This window comes from Heloderma suspectum, chromosome 3 (assembly GCF_057233095.1).
Source record: "Heloderma suspectum isolate Gila_16-S chromosome 3, 16-S_ref, whole genome shotgun sequence".
In the NCBI taxonomy this organism is placed as follows: Eukaryota; Metazoa; Chordata; class Lepidosauria; order Squamata; family Helodermatidae; genus Heloderma; species Heloderma suspectum.
In genome coordinates, this window is record NC_139460.1 from 103,038,845 (window position 1) to 103,060,311 (window position 21,467).

The following is a 21,467-nucleotide window of genomic DNA, read 5'->3' on the forward strand; positions in this document are numbered from 1 at the left end:
AATTTCACCAAATTTCTCCTAGGGGAGGAGAAATTCTCCAACAGATTTTCATACATAGGGCTCACTACTGGCAGGGGCTGTAGCACAGCTTCTTCCTTTTTTCCTGAGGGTTTTTGGTTTATTGCACCCCTTCTGTCCCCTTCATGGATCACTGCCTTGTTGTGGCGAAGGGGCTTGCGTAACTCAGTGAAGCCATAAGCTATGCCGTGCAGGGCCACCCAAGACGGACAGGTCATGGCAGAGAGTTCTGACAAAATGTGGTCCACTGGAGAAGGAAATGGCAACCCACTCCAGTATTCTTGCCAAGAAAACCCCATGGAACGTATCACAAGGCTAAAAGAGATGACGCCAGAAGATGAGCCCCTCAGGTCGGAAGGTGTCCAATATGCTACTGGGGAAGAGCAGAGGGTATTTCCAAGTAGCGCCAGAAAGAGTGAAGCGGCTGGGCCAAACCCGAAAGGACACTCAGCTGTGGATGTGTCTGGCGGTGAAAAGAAAATCCGATGCTGTAAAGAACAATATTGTTTAGGAACCTGGAATGTCACATCAATGAATCAAGGTAAGCTGGAGGTGGTCAAACATGAGATGGCAAGATTGAACATCGACATCTTGGGAATCAGCGAACTAAAATGGACAGGCATGGGCGAATTTAATTCAGGTGACCATCGTATCTACTATTGTGGGCAAGAATCCCTTAGAAGAAATGGAGTAGCACTCATAGTCAATAAAAGGGTGGGAAAAGCAGTACTGGGGTACAATCTCAAAAATGATAGAATGATCTCAGTACGAATCCAAGGCAAACCATTCAACATCACAGTAATTCAAGTCTATGCCCCAACCACTGAGGCCGAAGAAGCTGAGGTTGATCGGTTCTATGAAGACCTACAACACCTTCTAGAACTAACACCAAAAAAAGATGTCCTCTTCATCATAGGGGATTGGAATGCTAAAGTAGGAAGTCAAGAAATCACCGGGATAACAGGCAGGCATGGCCTTGGTGTACAAAATGAAGCAGGACAAAAGCTAATAGAGTTTTGCCAAGAGAACACGCTGATCATAGCAAACACTCTTTTCCAACAGCACAAGAGGCGACTCTACACATGGACATCACCAGATGGTCAATATCGAAATCAGATTGATTATGTCCTTTGCAGCCAAAGATGGAGAAGCTCCATACAGTCAGTAAAAACAAGAGCTGGAGCTGACTGTGGCTCAGATCATGAGCTGCTTCTTGCAAAATTTCGGCTTAAATTGAAGAACGTCGGGAAAACCACTAAACCTTTCATGTATGACCTAAATCATATCCCTGATGAATATACAGTGGAGGTGAGGAATAGATTTCAGGGATTAGACCTGATAGACAGAGTGCCTGAGGAACTCTGGATGGAGGTCCGTAACATTGTTCAGGAGGCAGCAACGAAATCCGTCCCAAAGAAAAAGAAATGCAAGAAAGCCAAGTGGCTGTCTGATGAGGCTTTACAAGTAGCTCACGAAAGAAGGGAAGTGAAAAGCAAAGGAGAAAGGGGAAGATATACCCAACTGAATGCAGAGTTCTAGAGAATAGCAAGGAGAGACAAGAAGGCCTTCTTAAATGAACAATGCAAAGAAATCGAGGAAAACAACAGAATGGGAAAGACTAGAGATCTCTTCAAGAAAATTGGAGATCTCAAGGGAACGTTTTGTGCAAAGACGGGCATGATAAAGGACAAAGAAGGCAGGGACCTAACAGAAGCAGATGAGATTAAGAAGAGGTGGAAAGAATACACAGAAGAACTATACAGGAAAGATCTGAATGTCCCTGATAGCCATGATAGTGTGGTCACTGAACTTGAGCCAGACATCCTAGAGAGTGAAGTCAAGTGGGCCTTAGGAAGCATTACTAACAACAAAGCTAGTGGAGATGACAGTATTCCAGCCGAGCTATTTAAAATCCTAAAAGATGATGCTGTTAAAGTGCTGCATTCAATATGCCAACAAATCTGGAACACTCAACAGTGGCCACAAGACTGGAAAAGGTTAGTTTACATTCCAATTCCAAAGAAGGGCAATGCCAAAGAGTGTTCAAACTACCGCACAATTGCGCTCATTTCACATGCCAGCAAGGTGATGCTCAAAATCCTACAAGCTAGGCTTCAGCAGTATGCGAACCGAGAACTACCGGAAGTACAAGCTGGGTTTCGAAGAGGCAGAGGAACTAGAGATCAAATCGCCAACATTCGCTGCATCACGGAGAAAGCAAGAGAATTCCAGAAAAACGTCTATTTCTGCTTCATTGACTATGCTAAAGCCTTTGATTGTGTGGATCACAACAAACTGTAGCAAATTCTTAAAGTGATGGGAGTACCAGACCACCTTACCTGTCTCCTGAGAAACCTGTACGAGGGTCAAGAAGCAACAGTAAGAACCAGAAATGGAACAACCGATTGGTTCAAAATTGGGAAAGGAGTACGACAAGGCTGCATATTGTCACCCTGCTTATTTAACTTATATGCAGAGTACATCATGAGAAATGCCGGGTTGGATGAATCAGAGGTCGGAATTCAGATTGCCGGGAGAATTATCAACAACCTCCGATATGCAGACGATACCACCCTAATGGCAGAAAGCGAAGAGGATCTAAAGAGCCTCTTGTTGAGGGTGAAAGAGGAGAGTGCAAAAGCTGGTTTGAAACTCAACATTAAAAAAACTAAGATCATGTCATCTGGCCCTATCACTTCCTGGCATATAGAAGGGGAAGAAATGGAAGCAGTGACAGATTTTACTTTCTTGGGCTCCAAGATCACCGCAGACGGTGACTGTAGCCATGAAATTAAAAGACGCTTGCTCCTTGGGAGGAAAGCTATGGCAAACCTAGACAGCATAGTAAGAAGCAGAGACATCACCTTGCCGACAAAGGTCCGTCTAATCAAAGCTATGGTTTTCCCAGTAGTAATGTATGGCTGTGAGAGCTGGACTATAAGGAAGGCTGAGCGCCGAAGAATTGATGCTTTTTAACTGTCGTGCTGGAGAAGACTCTTACGAGTCCCCTGGACTGCAAGGAGGTCAAATCAGTCCATCCTAAAGGAAATCAACCCTGACTGCTCATTGGAAGGACAGATAATGAAGCTGAAGCTCCAATATTTTGGCCACCTAATGCGAAGAGAAAACTCCCTGGAAAAGACCCTGATGCTGGGAAAGACTGAAGGCAAAAGGAGGAGGGGACGGCAGAGGATGAGATGGCTAGATAGCATCACGGATGCAATGAATATGAACTTGAGCACGCTCCGGGAGAGAGCGCAGGACAGGAAGGCCTGGCGTGCTATGGTCCATGGGGTCACGAAGAGTCGGACACGACTGAACGACTGAACAACAACAACAACCCCTTCTGTAAGTGACAACAGCATCAACTGTGTTGAGGATCCCACTCTTCTGAGGAAGAATTTTGAATTTCATTTGGTGGTACTTTTGACCTTACTTAATCACTGCGAGGTGGGTGCTGTGTGTGTTTTCTCTCTCGTTTATACATCTTTCCATTGCTTTGCAGCTTCCCAGGCCACCTGCACTTCCTGAACTGAAAAAGCCCCATGGGAGGAATTGCCTCACGAGTCACGATGTTTTCCTCAGGAAGGCTTTAACTGAAGTGCAGGAAGCTGAGGAGGCTACAGGCTGCCACAGAAACTATTCTATAATGATGGACAGGACACTCATGCACACTCCTCAGCCACCTCACAAGTAAGGTAAGCACAAGAACCCCAAACCCAACCCATGAGAATTTGTCCAAACTTTCTCCTCCTTTGAATTTCTTTTCGAAAGCAATTTCTTTTCTATCAAATTGAATGAGAATGGTTGAAAAAATGTGGGAGAAATTTTCAGCACAGCACTAATAATAACCTTAATCATTAGTATAAAAAGTTCTCCCCCACCCCTTGGTGGAATGGACCATCATTTAGCATATTTCACTTACTTAAAGGTTTTGTTTGGGTTGGATGTTGTTGTTGTTGATGATGATGATGATTTTGTAAAGCTTTCTTCCTTTCCTAAGAGGGCTTCTGCATCAAAAATGCAGTTTCATTCTGCAGATGGTGATAGCTTTACAAACACATCTATTGTTAGTTTGGAAGTCAAGTGATCATCTATGTAGGTGTATGTGTGGGAGCTGTGCAGAGAATTACAATGGTATGCTTCCATGTTGGCAATTCATGTGGAAGAAAAAAAGTCCATATGAACCAATGTTCTGTTCACTCCTCTGGCATTCTAAATCATTTCGCTCTAACAAAATTTATTTAAGCACACAGCCTGTCAGTTTCCCACCCAGAAAGTTGTTTTTTGAGATGCATAAGGCATTTTCTTTTTCATATTCAGTGCTCTTCATACTGTACTTACTTATGTTGAACATCAGATGAATGCCCAATAAAAATTACAAAATATTTTACACAAATAGTACAATTTAATAATATTATTTAAATTTTAAATAACACATCAGACAAAACCAGTCTGCAATAAAATACTGTATAACAGAAGCATAATATACCTAAGGTTTTTCTACTCTTTTCCTTTTTTCTATTTTTCAGTCTATATTGCAGGCATGATCTCAAACTTGATTTGCCTCATTTTCCCTTTTATATGCAATGGGTGCTGCTTTGGCTCTACCTGCTGTGACCTCTTGGCTCTGCCTGCCATTAACTGACCTGCCTTCTGCCCAACCAGCCCCAATGTGCACCAACTGCCACTGTCTACAGCGCAATATACAATAGCATATAATGAATGAGATTCTGGGGGCAAATAGATTTGGAATGAAGAGAAACCCTGATTAATACATATGGTATAATCTTCAATGGAGCAAAGAAATGACATATGAATTCATTGCCATCTGTCCTTCATTTACTAATACAAAAGACTGCAAACACAGATGCTGAATGTAATACTCATGTATATTAATTCTCAATTTTGGTAAGAGGGCATAGTTGCATTTCCCCTTTTGATGATTCTAAAATATATATTTAAGCAAATAAACACCAATAATTTATAATCACTGTTTTTTTTTAGGTTGTTGCAATGCTACAGCATGGAAATATCAAGCACAAAATCATGGGTTGGATCAAAACGTAGCCATACTTAGTGTAGGGATGCTGGAGAAATTCAAGATGGATTAAAATGAGCTTGGATTTCTAAGAATCTGACCTGCAGAATCCACTGCGGAGCGCCCCCCTCAGGCTATATGGAATCCGTGGACTTTCGGATTTTTTTTTTACTTTTCCGAAATTTACACATATAAATCCATAGAAAAATATGTACGTTTCTGCTGAGGAAACATTGAATGGAATGGCAGACAATACACTAGCAGTCACATACTGAGGTAAATTATGTAAATACTTACCTAAATATTTACATAAATATCGACACAATTATTTCCATATTTTTCTGCATGACAAAAAAATAATATTCGCATCCGTCTGTGGCCGGATGATGGCATGAAAGGCACCTGACAATCCGCAGAACACAGACAGAGTGGTTTTTACACAGTCTGTGCATCCCTAGACCCACTGATGACTAAGTATGACTAAGTCGCCTGGCGACTGAGGTTCGCCTGGTGCCTATGTTATTCTCTTTCCAGCGCCAGGTGAAGACTTTTTTATTCTCCTAGTATTTTAGCATTTTAGCTTCCTAAACTTTTAGTTCTTGTGTTTTAAATCTGTCTTTTAAATCTCTGCATTGCTGCTAGGTTTTATTCTGGTTTATACTGTGGTTTTAAGCTTTCGTATTTTATATTTTTTTATGCTGCACACTGTGCTTTTAATTTTTGTGAACCGCCCAGAGAGCTTCGGCTATTGGGCAGCATAGAAATAAATAAATAAATAAATATAGATTGACCCCATTTGGTTTAATTTATTTTATGGTTCAGCTCAAGGGAAATGAACTGATCTGCCTCTGGGACCATAGAAGACAATATTTATTGATCATGGACACATTTACCTGTGGAGAAAATAGAAAAAGGAGGCAATGAAATGCTTATTTCTATGAAACACATTATAAATTATAACTGACATCCTGCTTTCAATATTCATAATGCTATAATTGAATCACAAGGCACTATCAGTTGATGTAGAACTATGTAGATGAAATGTATGCTGTCCCCTTCAATTATAACCCTGAATTCAAATATAAATTAAGAGCCTATAGTATTATTTATGGCTTGGGTGGGGCATGAATTTTGTTTCTGAAGGTTTTCAGTTCCATCCATGGTACTTTTGCCGACAGATATCCACCTTGTCTCAGAGGACAAAAATTATTACTCAGGTTTGTAGTGTTACTCCTGAGGAATTCCTTCCTGTGGTCACTTTTGCTGATACCATAAGGGAGCAAAACAAGCAATCCTATGGGGATAGGCGGCCACCTCCGAACACGGAGGCAACCACCTATCCAATGCAGGGCAGGAGAAGCGCGGAGGGGATTGTCTCCTCTGCACTCCGGCTGCCCTGCATTTGTGGCCAGATGGCCAATTTCGGCTGTTTAGCTGTGGGACTTTGGTGCTGGGGGAGGGGGAGGCCGGATGATGCATAGAAAGCATTGTGCCAGCACTTCCACGCTCCCCGACCCCAGGAACATCCCCTTTTGTCCCACTCCACATTGCTCTTACGAGCACAGAGCCCGGGGATATTCCGTGCCTCCCGCGGGGCAGCACGGGTGGGGAGGCAGTTTTCGAGGAACTGACCTCGGAGTGCAGGCTCCGAGGTCAGTTCCCGAAAACCAAACAATCCTATGGCTATCTAGCCACTGTCTAGAGGGCATAGGACTGTGCCCTAAGAAACCCAAAGAGCGACCCTCTCGCTGAATAGCATGTTCTATTTTGCAAATTTATCAAACACAAGAACAAAAGTGAAGATAAACAATTTGGGGATAAAAAGAGATCATAGTAATGGATCATGATAACATGGTTTTGTTAACAAGTACATTTTCTGAGTGGCAGGATCTAAGAACCAGTGGTTACAGAACCAGTGGTTCTTCTGCCCAGTTATGACCTGCTTGCATTCAGTGTTTGTACACCAAGAAAGGAAGGAAGAGGCTTCCAGATGTTTACAGCCTTTTCAGAGGTATTTTCCCTTGGTTTTCTCACTAGTTTCTGGAGTACTCTTATTTGATGTCTCAGGAAACAAACCCTGCCAATAGACTCTATGAATAGATTTCTCTCACTTCCACAGAAATCCCTGGCTGATCTGAACTGACCTTCCACTCCATAACCATTCAGGAAACTGAAAATGATGGCAGGGAGTTAAAACAAGAAGAATGGATGACTACTGATTCCATCCAGCTGTCATCAAAAGCAGAAGTAACAGAAGTTTCCACAGCAGTGGAAGGAATGTCAAGGAATATCCAGTGTGTGTGTGAGAGAGAAAGAGAGTGAGCACCATATTCATGAGGCAAGAGATGGGATGAGATAAATGGCTATCACAGCATCACTTTGGTTAAGTAGAACATAAATAAATAATAACAAACAAACAAGCAGACATGAAAACATTAGCAATGTGTGTGTGTGTGTTTGCTTCCCAGGCAGAGAGCATATTGTGCTGAGTTGTTAGTCTGTTTGCTTTTTTGTTTGCTGAACTAGATATGATAAGAAATATATAGAGAATATAAAAACAGCAGCCCAAAGTTAAGTTCCCCAGTTCTTCTCTGTAATATGTAGTACAACTTAAAGCTCAATCCTATTCATGTTCAGACAGAAAAAAAAGTCTTACAACTCCAAGCATTCTCCAGCCAGCATTGCTGGCTGGGGAATGCTGGGAGTTGTAGGACTTTTTTCTTTCTAACATGCATAGGATTGCACCCTTACTGCATTATATGGTTACCATTTCTCTCTCCCTACTAGTGGAGGACCATGTTGCAGGACATAGACTGGGAAATATGCAACATAAAGAACGATGTCAGGGGAAATTTGACATAGGGCTGCTAATTTTAACCCAAGCCCTGAATTTCATATAACATGCAGTTCCACCCTAAAGGACTGGATTCAAAGATTTCCATCTTAAGTGGAAAGCTTAAGATTCATGCAAACTGCATTGGACCTCTCTGCATAGAAGCTCTGCTCTGACTGCTTGTTAATATATTAATGGTATGCACTGCTCATTTATAATATTTGTGCAGTCGCCATTTTTTTTTCATATGCAGGCACTGAAACTGAAGAAGAGGGGGGAAGGGAAAGAGAAAATAGATTTCCTTTAATTGTATAAATTAGAATACCGTGAGGGTAATCACAGATCTCTTCTGCTAAGAGGTTGCAAGGTAAATGCCATTAAGCCTTTAACAGCAAAGAATGCACTTCATCATCACTGACTATCATTACAGACTACCTCATAGGAATTCAACTTATTTAGACTGTTAACACTGTAATTGAAGACCACCAGTTCATTCTGTTAAAGCATCAAGGTAAAATTATAAATATGGGTAAATGCACGTCCACAATCAATATTGATCGCCTATTCATACTCCTTTGGAAATTGCAGCTTCTGAAGCAGATCAAATGCTAGGAACCAGTTTACAGAAGAAGTGGAAAGATATGTTGGAAGTCTCAAAATGAAATAGGAATGCTTGAAGAATTCAGTCCTCACAAACTCCAATATGTCCTGATCTGTCCTAGACCAGGGATGGAGAATGTCCATCCCAAGGGGGTTCCCCATCCAGCCTGCCAGCTTCTGTTCCACCCCCAAGCCCCACTCCCTTCTAGACCACTTCCCAGCCCTAGGCCTTGCCCCAATCTCAATGCCAGGTAAAGACTGCCTTTCTCAATTGCTGAGAAGGGAAACCCTGCTCTTATCTGTTAGGACCCAGGAATAATATGGGTCAAAACGTAGTTAACCCCTTGTTTTTGCACTTCCTCAGTGTTCCAAAACTATTCTCAGCTCAAAACATTTATCAAATACATTTAAAAATGTATTGACAGAAAATATATTTAGAAATACATATTTTGTGTGAAAACACATTTTAAAATATATGTTTTATGTATTTAAATGAGAATTTTATGCAGTTGAGGGTTTGCTTTTGTTTTTTAAATCACAGGTTATTATGTAAACAGGATAGAATGAACTTATGGGTGAACAGAGACTGGAAATATCACTATTTCACCTCCCCTTAGTTTGTATGGAGAAAGAAACCCCAGCCCTTGAGGATGAGGGCATGAGACTGGTGGGAATTCAGTCATGCCATAAGCAGCATAGTTGCCTGGCCACTGAGGCGGGAGGAGTAAACAGCTGTCACGGTGCTCCATCCTTTCTGTGCTTCAGTTTGATTCAAAGCAGCAGCCCACACTGTTGGTCAGTGGTATGTGTAAGAGACCAGAATACTTGACCAACACTGGGAATGGGTGGGGAAGAGAGCAATAGCAAGATGTGAGTGACCACCCTGAGCCACTATTGTGTTGTAGGGAGGAATACTCAGACCAGCCTTTGATGCTGACTGGAATGAGAGAGCTGGGACAAGGACCGGCTTAGGTAGCTATGTTGACTTGGAAAACTGGATGGCTTGAGGACGTTGCTGCTGCTGCTGCTTGCAGCTCTCTCAACTCCTTGAAAGGATGGCTGTGAGAAGCATAGATCAGACAGTGCCTGACCACGACAGGATGTAGCTATCATCATTTTCTTTTCTTCAGGGTTTTGCCATGGAATTTTAGTTCATTTTGATCCAAAGTTAAAAATGCAGGCAACAGGAAAGAAGCCCACACATAACAATACAGTAAAAGTTCATGAAAGAAAGAGGCTCACCAATTACAATCCTTTGTTTATCACAGTTGTTCTTTTAGGACATCTAGAGTAAAACAGCATAAGGAGAAGCTAATTTCTCATGAGGGATTGGATATCTGACTTACAGCATATATAAAAGGTGTGTTTATATATATCATTATAACGTAGAAAATATATAGACATCTGTACTTGATTGGAATTTAATCTTGAGTCTGAAGGGCTTCCACATAGGAAATAAATGGAAACCATAATGCATATATATATACATATACATATGTGTGCGCGCATGCACGCGCGCACACACACACATCTATCTATCTATCTATCTATCTATCTATCATCTATCTTCCCTACTTGCTTGCCGCATTTGCTGGGTAAGATCGTACATAATCTCCAAAATTTTATCCTAGCTGTCATCTTTAAGAGTAATACCTGCAGTAAAAGTAAAGTTTATCATGTTGCAGATAAGTATTAGGACTGTTCATATGACATATTGCTTTATGTTTTCATCTGTGTGTGGGGAAATACACTAATTCATTCATTCATTCATTCCTACAATGGACTAATACTTATTGTATAGAGTACAGGAGGCTCACCTAACCTGGTGCCCTCCAGATGTTTTGGACTTCAACTCCCATCATACTCATCCAGTAAGACCAATGGTCAGGAATGCTATGGACTGTAGTCCAAAAAGTTCTGTAGGGCACCAGGTTTGGGGAGGCTGGAGTAGGGTCTCAATATTGGACACCAAGACCAATATTTTCAGTTAAGCAATTCTGTCTGCAAGGACAGTCCTTTTTGATAGCTTTTCAGAGTATAAAAACACATACTGTTTTGACTTGCATGTAAATAGTCCCATCAGCTATAAAGGTACTCAATCTTAAATGTCTTACTTGTTCAGTGCTTAATACTTTTCAGGAGAAAATTAATAGTAGGATGGTGGGTACCTTTTGAGAACAATCTTCTTCGTTCGTAAAGCAGTGGTAATTTAGAAAATTGCTAGTGCAAATGCATTCAGAATTAATTATAGAAACAGGACACATCCTAAAATAAAATATCTAAACAGCAGGATCATTTAACAGGAACAGAGGAAGTTGCCTTATACTGAGATTAGACCATCGGTCCATCTAGCCCAGTATTGTCAACATTGACTGGCAGCAGGGTTTTTCAGGCAGGATCCTTTATCAGCCCTACCTGGAGATGCCAGGGATTGAACCCAGGACCTTCTGCATGCAAAGCAGGTGCTCTACCACTGAGGAATGGCACTTTTCAAAATGTGCAAAGATTAAAATATTTAGGCATGTGCAAAAGAAAGAGATTCAGTTTGGAACCACTTTTGAGCTTCAGACAGGGGAGCGCTTCAGCTCAGAGCTTTGAACAGACATCAGGTTTGGGGTCAACCTTTGAATCATCAGATATCTCCATGTTGATTATAAAGGGGAAACCAGTATATTGCAATAACTTGTTTATGTTTTGCAGAATTGGATGAAATTTGTAGGCACAATTTTGAGGGGATGAAACTTTTAAAATTCAAAAGAAAGGGGGCTGCCACACTGAAGGCCCTTCTCCTGCTGGACTCCATTCAGGGCATAGGTCCATGGGGCATAGGTCCATACAACACATTCTTCTCTCTTTTCTTTTTACAACCCTTCCCCTCTTCTTGTTGTAAGAAAGCTCCCATTGTCTCCTCTTCCCCATAACTTAACTTGTTGAAAGAGCATCAGGATTCAGTAAAGAAGTCTGTTTTCAGTATTAGGGCTGGGCTCTAGAATATGGGGGAAGTACCTGCTGTCAGTATGCCTTTCCATCACCACTGAATAACTGTAGTTCTCTGCACCCTACATTCTTAGAATTTGCATCTTTTTCATTATTAGACCTGAGCCCTCAATCTTTTCCCTCTACACATACAAAAACTGCTCTTGCTTTCTCTCCACCCTTTTCCTCATCTCAGCAGCCCAAAAGGTGCCTGTTTAATTTACCAGCAAAGTGACCATTTTCATTTATTAAAACATTCATTTCTGTGATTATCAAGGAGTGTGGAAGGCTGAAGAAGCACTTCCCTTTATCCCAAAGCTCTTGATGTTCGTGATCCCCCTCCTTCTTAACATTTTAGTTACAGTTCCCAGCAGTGGCTGTAGAGCAGGCTTATATAAAAATATCTAATTTGCATGTAACACTAAAGCTCTTACATTGAAGGTTCAGGGGGATACATTTAGGTAATACGTTTTGCCTGTTTTCTTGTTTGCCTTAAATTAAAGAACAAGTTACAGGAACAAAATTGTTTTTGGTGTCACCATAATCTGTTGTACTTCTTGTACCTTCTCATAAGCCAAATTAACATCTCTCTACCCCCTTCCACATACACACACACACATGCATGCAGAGAGAGAGAGAGAGAGAGAGAGAGAGAGAATACACACATTTCTCCTTCCACTCTGCAAAATTCTGGAAAACAAGATAGAAAGAAATGCAAATAACCATATTAGGTATCAGCTTGTTTGACTTAATGTTGTAACATTACATGTGGATGGCACTAATAATTATTATTTGTTACAACCACAAATAAGAGTGTAGACCACCTATATCTACTGTTGCTTGGAAACAGTGATGCTTCCTTTAAAATGGAAATGCTAGATGGTGGCTAAGTAATCACATTGGGATGCCGATATCCTGCAGCAGTCAAGACACTATCAAAATAAACTGCTTCCCCTAGTTTCTCTCAATCATGGGTACAGCTGCTTCCTTTCCCTGGATGATCACAGCTTGTGCTCATCTTCTACATATGGTATAAGATTATTTATTTATTTATTTATTTATTTCTATACCACCCAATAGCTGAAGCTCTCTGGGCAGTTCACAAAAATTAAAACCAAATGGCACACAATAAAACAATTTAAAATATATAGAACATGAAAACCACAATATAACAATACAACCACAATAAAACCTAGCAGCAGTGCAGGAGTTTAAAATACAGATTTAAAACAGGAAAGCTAAAAGTCTAGAAAGCTAAAATGCTAAAATGCCTGGGAAAATAAAAAGGCTATGGAAATAGCAAGATACTATCAGCTTTAGTGACGACAAGGCACTGGCAATACTCAGCTATACATCTTGTTTTCACCAAACAGAGGCAGGCACTGTGATTATTCGTATATCCCAATACCTGGATGAGATAATTATGCAGATGAAAAGCAGCTGAACAAACTCAGCTTGACCAAGACAGATGTGATGCTCCTAGAAATGGGAATGCTCCAGGGCCTGGCAAAAGTCTGACCTCGCCAGGGGGCAGGTGGGCAGTGGGAGGCAGGGAGAACAAGGAGAAGGGAAGGGAGTAAAGTCTATTCTCCAGTTATCCAGGTGATTGATAGTTATCATACTGTCTGTGTGTGTGTGCTTCTTGACAATATCAGATACAACTTTAAAAAATGTCATTCTTTCTCTAAGTTATTATTATTATTATTATTATTATTATTAAATTTATTAATCGCCCATCTGGCTGGTCACCCAGCCACTCTGGGCAATGTACAACATACAATAAAACAGTTTAAAACAATAAAATTCTACAGTAAAAACATTTATAGTTGTATTTTTTTTTAATGTCTCATTCATGTGGATAAATAAAACCTAGCTTTGATCATGTTTGTTTCTGTCATCTCTAGTCAACTCTGTTGAAACCGATTCTATTTGAGAATCAAAACAAACAATGAAAAATCAAAAGAGATTTCAGTTCAAAGAACACTTTGGATAGCCGCCATTTGGAAAATTATATATTCAGCTTATCACAGGCTAGGATCCTCAGTCTGCCCAGGTCATAGCCACAGAGTTCCCTCACACACATACGGACAGAAATTCATGGAGGATCAGTTAAAGCAGAAGTGCTGATGGGCATTCTAGGCCAAAAAGCCCAAAACATCTCGAGGGCCACAAGTTGCACACCCTTGGTCTAACAGTAGCAACAGTAACATGTCATTTCCCACCTAAATTAGGCTGTAAAATGAAGAAAGCTCAGGGTAACAAGGACTTTTCTCTAAAAGAACTGTAAACTCAGTTCAGTTCTAGAACTGAAAATAAATTCCCTGGCTCAGAATATGCTCAAAGACATTTGTTCTTTCATTTGAAGTGTATGTCTTTCGCACCTGGGTCTGGTTGGTGCATCTAGTAAAAACAAACAAACAGATCTGACAACACAAAGTCTGCTCACCCCTCCACCGAATGTAGGAATTTGTGATATTCCAGATCAGACTATTTGTCTATCTAACCAAGCATTATTTATTCTGAACAGCAATGGATTTTTGAGGTCTCCATCAGAAATATTTTCTGCCACTTGCTCCCTTATCCTTCACCTGGCGATGACAGGAATTGAGCCTGGAACCTTGTGGATGTGCTCTAGTACTGAGCTATTGTTCTTTCCCATTTTTAACCATGAAGGTTAAACATTGAGATCATAGAAAATTTTAAAAGTTAGCTTATTTTTTTGAGAACTTCCCATGTAACTTCCCAGAATGTAACAGCAAGAACCAGAACTGCCTAACTATTAAACTTTCCACAGGGAATTAATCCACCCAGAGAGCTTTGGTTATTGGGTGGTATACAAATGTAATAAATGAATGAAATTAAATTACTTCTCTTAATTTCAAAACAACACAACAGAAATGTCCACCACTAGCACATCCAATTCATAAATCAATAGATTTAAAAATTTAACTTGATAAATTAAATTTTTAAATCTATGTTTTTATAAACTGGCGCATGACTGGTGGTCATTTCTTTTGTGTTGGTTTGGTGTGGTGTATCATGCACATCACATTACCTGCGTATCAGTTGATTCTCTTGATTTCATCCTTTGATTATCATGAACTGATAGCATGACAAAGTTAAATCTATCCATATACTCCACTATATTTTCATATAAAACTAAATCTACAGCAACAATTATTTCAATTATTTATAAATTCCCTTTCCCAACTGTCTGTATTGCTTTAACACATGACCGATGTAAACAGTTATGCTCACTCACCACTCTGAATTTTAGTATATAAATGCCAAAATATTCCCTCCAATTAAGACAACAAATTGGGACTCTTCTGTGAGAAGATGGGGAACACCGAAAGACTGGATAAAATATAGGAATGATGTTTAGAGTAATGCACAGATAACTGCATCTCTTGCAGAGTTTTGGTCTCATCTCTTCTGTGCTAGGGTTATCTGGCCATTGACTTTATAAGAGCCATTTGGGAGATCTGATTCTTTCTTTCTTGAATCAATGTCTAAGATCACCATAATTGAGTTGGGCTTTCTGTTTTCTCCTCTGCCAGAGGGACTTCAAATTTTTTGGCTATCTCTTTCAAGACCTGCTGTAGTCCTGACATGTGAAGATGTATATTAGACCAGCAGACAGTAAATCATGCAGTAATAGAATGTTTAAGATATTCTTGTGCCCCTGCACTGTGAATCACAACTAAAAGCTACATTAAAATATTAAACCAAATAAACCAGGAAACTACATCAACAACAATCATGTCTTCAGGGTTTGCTTAACCTAGAAACACAAATCTTCTTAAATTACTATAAAAGGCTTGGGAAGGAAAAACAATTCAACTTACAGAAATAATAACAAGGAGTTTTGGGGGGTGGGAGTGGGGATTCTCAGTTGAACTCTTTTAGGGAAGGATACCCAAGTAAGCCTTGATGATTGTGAAACCCACAACTTGTTTGGGTTAATATACTAGCAGATGAAGTCCAATTAACTGTACAATTCCCATGATAAAGATCACCTGATAAATAGCTACTGGACTTGGGTCAAGTTAAACAGGCATCCTTGGAAAATATCTCTTCGCACGATTCATTTATAGCAGCAGTTTCAACCCACTTGGGAATCTAGGATTTCTTAGGCTTTGGATAAAATTTAAATTGACATGGAACTGTTATATAATGATTTTGAATTCATGTGCAATTAATTAAATGGTTGGATGGCCAAACGTAATCCTCCATGGTTTTAATTTCTGCAAATATTTGAGCGATCTGAGACTTCACCCATTTCAACTCTGGGATCTTACACTTTTGAAAAGATGATTACTGCTTGAGAGACAAAAAAAAGTATGATTTCATAAATGTCTTGTTTTATCATGGATAATTTAACCTGTTTGGTCTCACATTCAAATATTAATAAAATCCTGTGCATTTAGGCATCAGGACATAATCATATCCTGTACATTTAGTCATCAGTATACAATCATATATAAGCAGCTGCTGGCTCTTCAGTATATGATTGTATCCTGATGCCTAAACATACAGGATTTTATTACACCAGCAGAAAACACCAAATTCATCACCACCACAAACATTTTGTTAGTGGAACATACCAGATATACCAGTGTACAATTGTGCTGGTGGAGCCATTCTGCCAACAGTGGAATGCAGCAGTGGGATGGCTGAAGCAGGGTGGAGCCTCAGGAAAGAATTGGGGGGGGCACTTACACCCCTGCTGATTCCTTTCTGCCCTGCTGATTTATTTATTTATTTATTTACTTACTTATTACATTTATATCCCACCATTTTTTCTCTTTCAGAAACCCAAGGCAGAGTACATAATCCTCCTCCTCTCCGTTTTATCCTCGCAACAACCACCCTGTGAGGTAGGTTGGGTTGAGAGTCTGTGACTGGCCCAAAGTCACCCAGTGAGCTTCATGGTCAAGTGGGGACTAGAACCCGGATCTCCTGGCTCCCAGTCCAACACTCCAGCCACTACACCACACTGGCTCTTCCCTTCTGCAAGTGGTGGGTTCTGACAATTCCGTTGCACAAGCAGGACCCATCACTCATGCAAGAGAGATTTAGCGCTTCCTAGGCAAAGCCCTGAAATGCGCGGATCACTTTTTTCTTTTTCTTTTTTAAGGAGGCCGGTCAGTGGAGCTCCCTTGTACAAGCTCTGCCAATCTGCCTCCTTCCATAAATGAGCACTTCCATTCATTTTGGGTTGCCCCGGAAGTGCTACATCACCATTGCACAAGCGATGGGAGCTGCTTGCACGACAGAATTGGTGGGGCATAAGAGAATCAGTGGGGGCTTGGGCACCCCACTGGATTCTGCCCATGGGCAGGACATCAGAGGAGCACACTTACTTTGTATCCTATACTCCATTGATCAACAGCCACACCCTGTTGAAGGTGCAGCTTTACACCACCATCTAGGGCCAGGCCAGCATCAAGGGTAGGCATGGTCAGGCACCCACACCCCTGCAGGGGTCCATGCACAAGAACCCCCTCAAGTTGTTTGTCTTCTTTACCACCGCAAACTGCTTGTTCACCTGCCTCTCACTCTGGCCCAGACAATGGTGGGGGGTGAGAAGGAGGAGCAGTAAATGCCAGTGCCTACTTTTTTTTACTGGCTCTCTGCCTGTCAAGCAAGCAAGTGGTAACAATGATGAGAAACAGGATGAGGAGTAATGGCAGCTGGTGAAAATGGTGGTGAAAAGGGAGAGTCAAGATGGAGAAGGGCCCGTTGAAGTTGTCTTGCCCAAGGACCCTCCAATACCTGGAGCTGGCACTACCACCACCTTGCTGCCCAAGCCCACGTGTCTCATCGGCATGCCATGCTCAACCTAGCCCAGTAACCTGATACCCATGACCATTCCTTCTGCCCTTCCCCTGGCTGATGCATGGTTACTCTTACCTAAGGATGTCAGAGAATTCCACGATGGATCTCGGCCAAAATCCCCCAAAATCCATCGCAGAACGAAGCCCCCGCTCCCCCAACCCACGAAAGGCGCATGGGACAAAGTCCCCACTGCCCCCAACCCACAAAAGGCACGTGAAACGGAGCACTTACCTGCTCCCATCTGTGCTGCTTTGCGAATGGCGGCTGTCCTATGGCTGCCATTCGCTTCGTCTTCATAGCTGTGATAGGCTACGTAAATACTTACGTAGCCTATCATGGCTAATTCAAGGACGCCATTTGTGTCCCTGTGGAGGCCATGATAGGCTGCATAAGTATTTACGTAGCCTATCATGGCAGGGGGAAAAAAACCCAGCATACGCAAATGGCGGCGGCTACCTCCATTTGCGTACGCTAGGGTTTTTCCCCCTGCCGTGATAGGCTATGTAAATATTTACATAGCCTATCATGGCTCAATACATGGATGCAAATGGTGGCGGCTACAGCAGCTGCCATTTGCGTCCCTGCAGGGCTGCCCAGCGGCCGGATGTCCAGCTGCAGGCTGCCGAATCCGGCCGGCGGGTCCGCGGCTTGGCTGCAGAGTGGAGCCGGCTGGGCAGGATTCCGGGGGGGAGGACCGGATCGCCTCCCCCCCCCGTCGAGGATTCCGGGGGAGGGATGGATTGCCCAGCGCAGAGCCAGGTAGGTGTGTTCATACATCCGTACTCTTACCCAGAGAAGTCCCTGGTGATTCATTACCAGACCATGATGCCATGTGGACCTGGGACTAGTGTGGTGCAGGTTTCTCCTTAGTGATCAGTGGCATCTGAGGAGCATTCTGCCCCAGACCTTTCCAGATAGTATTTGGGTGTAGACTGTAGAGGGCTCATTTGAACCCATACAATGAGTAGCATGAGTACATTTGCTCTCTGCAAATATACTGTCCATCCTCTGTTCACGTAATGATGGCTACAGGGAAAGGGGGGGAAATTGTGTGAATTTGAACCAGCAACCTCCTGGGCATGTTTGCGCCTACTTTGGGTTCGTTTCTTTTATGCTGCTGGTTTTATGTCTTTCTTCCGTTGGGGAATACAGGGAGTTAAACATTTTGCCTATAGGGTTATTCAAACCAGAGTTCTGTGTGTTTATCATTGTATTAACAGAGACAGAGAGCACCACAGGGCTCCCTTGGCTGTAGCTGTGGCTGTTGCACAATCCTCAGTGTTTCCTGGATGCTGGAGAAATGACAGACACAGTCCTGGTTCAACCTGTATGCATTGGCTCCCTCCATGTCCATGTGACCTGTAGCTGTTGCCAGCCCAGTCCCTGACTGGTGGGCTGTAGCAATGCCCCCAAGGATGCTCTGGGTGTGTCTGCCATTTTCTCACTGTTTCTGTATTTTCTACTTGTGTCTTTCGAGAACACATTGGATATGGTGGCTGTTCTTCTGGTAAAGCCACAGCATAGCTCTGGTCCTGGAATAATGTAAGTATAGCATTGCTCTGTGCATGTACAGGATTTTTTTTTAATTAACATTTGAATGCGAGACTGAACAGGTTAAGCTCTACATGATAAAATTGGCACGAGTTATGGGGGGATGTAATTACTTTTGGCATCTGAGAATACATTTAGAAACATGCTAATGCATTTCTCTCTTTATGTAAAATCTGAGAGAGAACTTCTGATGACTAGATGGTATGTGACACCCAAAAAATTATATTACATGAATAACAATTAGGCACCAAAATGTTTCAAATGCCAAAAGGGAACAGATACATTGTTCAATTTATGGTGATCCTCTCATAAAGCAAAAGCACATACAGTTGAAGATCATTACTGAGAAAATTACTGAGTTTAAAAACCCCTGGGCCTGGAGGTTGTGTGTGTTTACACTTGTAAGCCTGTCAGATCCCAGGATGTGAAATGACAGCTTTTGAATTCCCAGAAAAGATTTATCCAGGCTGTACATAGGGATGTCCAAATCATCAAAATTTGAGCTTGCCAAAGTTCTCTGAATTCCATCTCAAAGCTTGTTCTAACTCAAGTCCATGACAGACTGTGAGGTTTTTTGTTTTTGTTTTGCTTGAAAATCCATGCGTATTTCATGTGTATTTTTCTGAATGTACCCATCAGTTGTGGATATCCTTTTTTCTTTTTTCTTTGTGAATCACACAGAGAGCTTTAGCTATTTGGCGGTATAAAAATGAAATAAATAAATAAATAAATTTTTGAAATGTGCACATTCTTCTCCTGTCGATTAAAATCTATTTGTGCGCAAAGTTCAATAGTACGCATTTTTAATGTGTATTCTTCAAATGTTCCCATGCTGTCAAACACATTTTCATTGGTCCACAAATCCCGTGGGCACTGCCATTTGCGTATGTGCTTTTTTTTTTTCAAAGTCACCCGTGATAGGCTACGTAACGATTTACGTATCCTATCACGGCTGACTTTGGAAATCTAGCCGTGATAGGCTACGTAAATCGTTACGTAGCCTATCACGTGTGTGTGTTTTACTTTTTTCTTTCGCGGCCGGGGAGATGGGGCGCTTCTCCCCGGCCTGAATTTCAGCAGCAAGGGATGGGGCGCCTCCCCCCTGGCCTGAATTTTGGCCGGGTGAGGCAGGGCGCCTTCCCTCCGAGCCTGAACTTCGGGGGGAGAACTGAAACGCCTCCCCCCCACCGCGAAGCAAACTGCGGGAACAGGTAAGGACTTTCATCCATCCTTAGTGTGAACTAGGTAGGGATGTCAGAGAATTTCTCCACAAATCTCGGGGAGGCCAAATGCCAACGCATTCAGCCCCCCGAAATTGTTGGAGAAACAGTCTGCCCCCCCGCCCCCGGGACGGGACTTAACTTGGTCGAATGTCCCTGGCGGCGGTGGCTCTGGCGGCGGTTCAGCGGTGGTTCGGCGGCAGCTGCGGTGGCCTGTCTTCTGACCGGCTGCCGCCGCCGCCATTTCCAAGTAAAAAAAAACACACACAAACAAACGTGATAGGCTACGTAAAGATTTACGTAGCCTATCACGGCTAGATTTTTTAAGAACACCATAATAGGGTACGTAAATGTTTACGTAGCCTATCATGGCTGACTTTGAAAAAAAAAAAAGCGCGTATGCAAATGGTGGCACCCATGGGCGCCGCCATTTGCGTTCCTTATTTTGGCATGTGTAGTCTACGTAAAGATTTACGTAGACTACGGCGAAAATAAGGGGAACGCAAATAGCGTTGCCCTTATTTTCGCTGTAGTCTATGTAAATGTTTACGTAGATTACACATGCCAAAATAAGGAATGCAAATGGCGGCGCCCATGGACGCCGCCATTTGTGTACGCGCTTTTTTTTTTTAAAGTCAGCCGTGATAGGCTACGTAAACATTTATGTAACCTATCACGGCTGACTGCAGGGATGCAAACGACGGCGGCTACGGCCGCCGCCATTTGCGTCCCAGCAGGAGAGGAGGTTTCGCAGCCGGAGGGATGGGGCGCCTCCCCCCCGGCCAGAATTTCAGCCGAGAGGGACAGGGTGCCTCCCCCCCGGCCAGAATTTCAGTGGGAGGGACGGATTGCCTCCCCCCCACCACGAAGCAAGCTTCGGGATCAGGTAAGGGACTTTCATCCATCCCTAGAACTAGGGATGGTGGAGAATTCCGCCACGGATTTCAGTGAGGCTGTATGCACTGGCATTCAGCCCCCCAAAACCCATGGCAGAATGGCCTTCCCCCCCCACAGAATCCCCCCCGGGCCGAAAGCTTACCTGGGGCAGATGTTCCAGCGGCGGCGGCTCCGGCAACGGCTCTGGCGGCGGCGGTGGTGGTAGGGATGTATGAAAGTCACTTACCTTTCTGTGGATTCTGTTCATGGGGGGGAGGCGTTCCGTCCCTCCCCCCAGAATCCTCGAAGGGGGGTAGGCGATCTGGTCCTCCCCCCTGGAATCCTTGATTGCTGGCTGTGCTCCACAGTGGCTCAGCCAGCCAGCCCAGGGCCATCCACAGCTGGATTTCTGGCCACGGTGGCTGCTGGGTAAAAAAAAGAAAAAAGAAAAAACGATGTATGCAAATGGCGGCGGCTACGGCCGCCACCATTTGCGTTCCTTATTTTTCAC